This window comes from Peromyscus californicus, unplaced genomic scaffold (assembly GCF_007827085.1).
Source record: "Peromyscus californicus insignis strain IS unplaced genomic scaffold, ASM782708v3 Scaffold_14__1_contigs__length_90479793_seg_2, whole genome shotgun sequence".
NCBI classification, from domain to species: Eukaryota; Metazoa; Chordata; class Mammalia; order Rodentia; family Cricetidae; genus Peromyscus; species Peromyscus californicus.
The window spans coordinates 40,416,556-40,422,723 of NW_026294436.1; the positions used below are offsets into that span (position 1 = coordinate 40,416,556).

The 6,168-nt window shown below is 46.4% G+C and overlaps 1 non-coding gene across 1 annotated transcript; it reads right to left on the bottom strand.

Annotated features, from left to right (window-relative positions):
- Window positions 1–298: 298 nt before the first annotated feature.
- Window positions 299–405, bottom strand: LOC128110232 (U6 spliceosomal RNA). Its single transcript, XR_008218182.1, has one exon. It is a non-coding gene; the product is annotated as a U6 spliceosomal RNA (small nuclear RNA).
- Window positions 406–6,168: the final 5,763 nt, after the last annotated feature.

The window sequence follows — 6,168 nt, forward strand, 5'->3', positions numbered from 1 at the left end:
TAGCCAGAGCCTCCATGGCTGTCCCTCCACACACCCTCTAATCTCTTTCTCTCTCTCACCTTCTACCAGAACCTGTTCAATTTCACCCACGACAACCTTCGGCTCAGCGGAATTTTCTTCGCCCCCTTGTTTTCCATGACCTTTCTGTGGCTCCCCTCCTGTGGCAGTAAGTCACCTGGTTCTCCTCACCTGTTCCCTCTGAGGGTGGCCTCTTCCTGCGGCAGCCCCTGCTTCCAGGCCCTCTCATCCCTAGGCCTTGGCTTGCTGCTCTTCCTTCTCCCTGGGGCTTCTTTTCTTTTGAAATATGTAACACCTCACCGTTTTGCATGTCATCCTTGGGCAGGAGCCACACTAATCTTCTCTGTATTATTCCAATTTTAGTCTACGTGCTGCCGAAGTGAGCAAGAGGCTTTACTCTCATAGCTCTGAGAGGACTGTATCTAAACTTGACCACATCCCCATGAGGAAGATCTATAGAAAGGTCCAGAAGCCTGCAGGAATGTTTCTCCAACTGTAAATCATTCCATATGGCCGGGGGCAGCTTGTGAAGGAGGGAATGGCAAGAGGGAGCTAGGCCCCCAGGAACCGAAAGCTGAGGAATTCACATTGATTGTGAGATGAGTAGAAATGTCTGCTTCTTTTATTTTACATTTTAAAAATGAATTTCCTTATCTTTTATTTTATGTGTATTTTTGCCTAATATCTACTTCGTTTTAGGGTTTTTTTTGGTTTTTTTTGGTTTTTTTTTTTTTGGTTTTTCGAGACAGGGTTTCTCTGTGTAGCTATGCGCCTTTCCTGGAACTCACTTGGTAGCCCAGGCTGGCCTCGAACTCACAGAGATCCGCCTGGCTCTGCCTCCCAAGTGCTGGGATTAAAGGCATGCGCCACCACCGCCCGGCTCGTTTTGTTTTGTTGGTTAGTTGGTTTTGGATTTTTTTCGAGACAGAGTTTCTCTGTGTAGCCCCGGCTGTCCTGGAACTCACTCTGTAGACCAACCAGGCTGGCCTAGAACTCAGAGATCCACCTGCCTCTGCCTCCCGAGTGCTGGGATTAAAGGTCTGTGCCTCCTAAATATATTTTTAACTTTGCCTCACAAACAATTTATCTTTCAATCACAATTATAAAGCGAGCACACACACACACACACACACACACACACACACACACACACACACACACACACACACAAACAGAAACCAAGAGAAATGTGAGACTTCCTGAGTTGAGTCACATTTTTCAGTTTCGGGTTCCCAGCCTCGGAAGGGTCTCATGGCGCCAGGTGGGGGTGACTTTGAAATCTGCGTTTACTTGAGGTCTCACTAGACTACTCAAGATGTACAGCTTGCTTGCTGGTGACCTCGTTTATTCTGTCTGGCCTGAGAAGCAGCTCTCTCCCCTTTTCTCATGGAGGCCTGCAGGAGCCCCAAGAGCATCAGCAAGCTCCACGTTGGGAGGCCAGATGCCTGATGCTGAGGTGACCAGGAGGTTGTGAAGCAGCGGACAGCTGGGCCAGCCCGCACCACAGTCACCCACATGCACATCTTTACAGCTGTTCTCACAGTGCCTCTAAGAAAGCATCCTTTAAAAGTCTGGAGCTAGAGCTAGGGGACACCTACAGAAATCACAGGACAGTAACCTCCCCCACCCCCAGACACTGTCCCAAGTTACTCAACTTCAGCTTCTTTGCTTTCAGTGATTTCTCCCATGGCCGTAAAAATAAAAGTCACTCTCGTCTCTAAAGTAGGTCACGTTGTGGGGGAAGGGAGCTGCTGAATGCAGATGTCAAGGAATTTTCACCCTTTTCCAAACCAAAAATAAAACTTGGAAACTGTCTGAAGAAAAGAGGTACAGCTTAAGAAAAGCCAGGGAGAAGAAGGTGGGCGGGGTGTGCTTGCCCTAAATTCCCTTGGCCCACAGCAGACCTCTTGCAGAGAACTTGACTCAGTGGCAATTCCTCACCATGACTGCCCACTCCCCCGCAACCCTGGATTCACAAGCTTCTTCCTGCTGGTAGACTCTTGGTGCATGATGCAAATAAGGGCCCTCTCTTCCACTTCTAGCCATTCTCCCCGTTAAAAAAAAAAAAGCCTCTATTGATCAATCAAAGGCTAGAGGGGGAGACCAGGCAAAGAGGCCTTTTGGATTTCTCCATCCAAGTGGTCCTGAGGTTCATTATCTGTTCTATAAAGCAGCACATGCAGTCTCAGCACAGGCTGGGGGAGAAGCTGGGGAGCCCACGTGTGGCCTCCTCTGGCTTCCCCTCTCCTTTCCTGCATCTGGCCACCAGCCAAGCCGGCTTTCAGCTGCTGCTCCTGTTTCCAGTGAGTAGACTCCCTTACCCACCCCTGCTATTATGCAGGGACTGGGGATCTGGTGGGGCACAGAGAAAGGATGACAACTTCCAGCCAGCACAGCTGTGGCTTGATCTCCAGCGGCCAGAGTGTTGGGAGACTCTCTGCAAGTTCCGTGCTCGGGAAATATTAATCTTCACTCTCTTTTAGCGGGCTGTCGTTTTTTTCCTAACCATAGCTCTCTTCCCTGAGCAGTCAGAGCCTTCCTCAGAGAGTGTGAGTACCCTCACAGGAGAGTGAGCTGGAAGACCAGAGAGCCAAACAGGGCCACCTGCAGCAGGGATGCACGTATCTGGGCTGTGAAGGTCAGGATGATATTGGCAGTTGGAAGCAACTTGGAGAAGCCCTACCGGATGCTTATCCAGGATGCAAAAGGGAAACCAAAATGAAAAGCAGCCTGGGGCATCTTCTACCTTGGTGTTTGGAGTCCATGGAACCCAGGTTTGCTGAGGTGAAGAGAAAGGTTTAATTTGGTCTCGCTTTTGCTTTCCGTGTGTTACCTCAGAGCAAACAAGCTCCCAGCTGATGCCCTGCTAGACAGGGTCGGGATGAATGGAATAAGTTGGAACAGGACTTTCAACATATCCCTGAGCACTCAAAAAAAAAAAAAAAAAAATCCAAAAAACTGAAAGGAGCTTTGCCTTAGGGACTGGGAAAGTTGGCAGAGGTCCAACTGATAAAAAGCAAGCAGAGAGCTGGAACCAGCATTAACCTCGTTTAAAGGAGTCAGGAACAGCTAATTCTCACCTTCCTCCTGTAAGTTAGGGATGTGGCTTATGACCCCGGCCTGGTGACCAGGTCTCAAAATATATCATAGGAAATGCTTTAGCAAGTCTAGGCTTACCCACAAGCATCACAGGCTTACCCTGCACCTGAGTCACCTGTCGGAGATGCTCCGTGGTGCCAGTGCTGTTCTTCCCACAGCTTCCACAGACATCAGCCAGTCCTCGTCCCTAAGTGGGCAGCATCCAGTGGTGGAGATTGCTGTGGGTCTACAGACCAGAGAGAGGCCATTTTAGGAATGTGGTCCTCAGAGGCTTCCCCTTCTCTGCTGTAGGATTCCAAAGGCCTGAGACAAACCCCAGGATGCAGTCCAGCAAAGATGATTTGGGCTATATCCCTCTGGGACAGAGAAATTGCTAGAGAGGCTTTTTATTTTTAAAATCTGCGTTCCCACTGGGGGGAGGGGGTGCTTGGACACATGGGGGAAAACTGAATCAGGAAGCAGACATTCAACCAGATGTATGTATTTTACACTCTTTGCTTCCATAGTCTTTCTCTGTTGTACCCTTATTATTATTACTGGCTGGGATATGGTGGCGCACACCTTTAATCCCAGCACTTGGGTGGCAGAGGCAGGCGGATCTCTGTGAGTTCGAAACCAGCCTGGTCTACAGAGTGAGTTGCAGAACAGCCAGAGCTACACAGAGAAATCTTGTAGGGGGTGGGAGGGAGAAGAAAAAGAACTATTCCTGAAAAAGTCCAAGGGCGTAAGTAAGTTAAAAGTGAAATGACTCCTAACATCAACTCTGCATCTACTGTCTTTCCTCCCAAAGCTTTCCACTGGGTAGAACTTTTAATTTGAACAATGGTTCAAAGGCTGAGAGACAAACTGCTCATTACTGGCCAGAGTGCCAGGAATCCTGGGAAGCCAGCCTCACTCCCCACTGGAGTACTACACCTCACAGTAAAGGCTCCTTTCATAGTCACGGAAGGTTGGATCAGCATTTCTTTTCATCTCATCTTCTTTTAGGAACTGCTGGGATAAAAGGGAGTCTAGGAGAATGAAAATTTCACAAACAGGACAAGAATAAAATATTTAGGGCAAAAGACCAGAAGTCTCTTGGATATTCAGTGAACTGAACTAACTCTACTAAAAAAAAAAAAAAATAACTATAAAGAAATACATTTCTGTCAAACTCTATGCCACAGTATGAGGCTTTAGACCATAGCACACTGGCTCTAAGTTACGTCTTCACATCAAGTAAGTTGAAGAGACTCGGGTTAACCCAGGGATAAAATGGGGTCGGTTCTGTCATTAACGACATTCCCAACACTAACATGTTTTATTCTGAGTATTCTGCCGAAGAAGTGAAAAGGTACATTCCTGACAACTCCCCTTTCTGAACCTAATCTACCACCAGTGAAGGAAGGGGAATGCTATTAGTAGCCACAGAGAAAGAACCAAGGCGTTTGGGAGCAGCAGCTCAAGCTTCCCATCATTAGTGGTTCCCCCAAACAGAAAGGATGGTTTCTGAAAGTGACATGGCTGGATGGTGCTTAACTAAATTCTGTCACCTTTACTTACTCTCTGTTCATGTGATCTTCTTGGAGTACTTATCAAAAAACTTTATTATTATTATTATTATTATTATTATTATTATTATTATTATTATTAATGAGACCCTGTTCTATGTATCTCTGGCTGTCCTGGAACTTGCTATGTAGACCAGGCTGGCCTCAGACTCACAGAGATCCGCCTGCCTCTGCCTCCTGAATGCTGGGATTAAAGTTGCGTGCCACCAAGCCTGCCCAAAAATCCCTTTTGCATAGCTGTTAAAGGTTTTCAACTTGGGGGTTCAGCTCTGTGGTAAAATGACCATCTAACATGTTTGGGGTCCTAGGTTCAATTTCTAATGCTAGAATGGTTAATTTAATGAAGAGACTGAGGACCCTCTCAAAGTGGTCCCCTTCCAAAAAGGTTAGATAACTCAAGAACGGTTTCTAGTCACACTCTATCTTCTCCTGTTCTGATAACCCTACCTGAGCATCAAGACATCCAGGCCTAGCAACAAGCATGGCTTAAGGAACACTGTATGCCCAGCAATTAGAGCTAAACATAGCTCTATGGTCTATTTTTTTTTTTTTTATTCCTTTACTCATCACTGAAAGCATTTGTATGTCAACAAGAACTTTGTTCTTTGTGAATTTTTACTCCTGTTTACTCCTTCCCGAAAATAGAGCTGACAAAATCCAAGAAAGTCACAGGGTTGGTGTGAGGCAGACACAGCAACAGACTGCTAGTAGAACAAAGCTTCATGCCTGCCAAGGGTCCAGAGGAAAGAAAGAATAAAGGACCCATATTTGCTGATCAGATCGTTTAAAAATAGAAACCCCCTTCTCCTCCTTTCCTACAAATGGACACAAGTCTCTTAGCACAGCATCTGATTTGCACGCATAATTCACTTCTATAGCAACAGTAACAACTAACAGCTGAGTGCTTTCCAAGTAGGAGGTACTTGGTTTGTTTGGCGTCTGAGACAGTGTCTCAATATGTAGCCTTGGCTAGCTTCAACCTGGAGAACCTCCTGCCTCAGCTTCCCGAGGGCTGGGGATTGCCTGCATGCAGCACTTTGCCCTGTAGGTATACTTTCCAAGAACATTAACTCAGTAATTTTTACAACTTTATGAGGCAAGTACTCAAGTACTTTTACCAAGGCCTCAGAAGAACATGGCAGGACTAAGGTCTGAAAAATCTAGGCCCCCTGGCTCCAGAGCCCACGCTGTTACACTGTTTGGTTTGTGCAACAAAAAGATGCCGTAAAAACTTTTTCCAGTTTCCATTCTCTAAATTAAGCATAGTCCCGTGGTTCATCTTCGTGTAAAACCAAGGATGGAGAGGGACCTTAGTCTCATCTAAAACAAACACACAGCTCTCTCCACACCAGGTGACACCCCTTCCAAATATAAAAGCATATCGAGACAGCTGTTCAAGCATAACTGCATTCTAGTAACAGGAAATGTTTGCAGAATTAAGGCCTTGGACACCTTCGGTTTAAGATTTGCTTAATGGAGCCTCAGTTATAAGAGAGCTTAA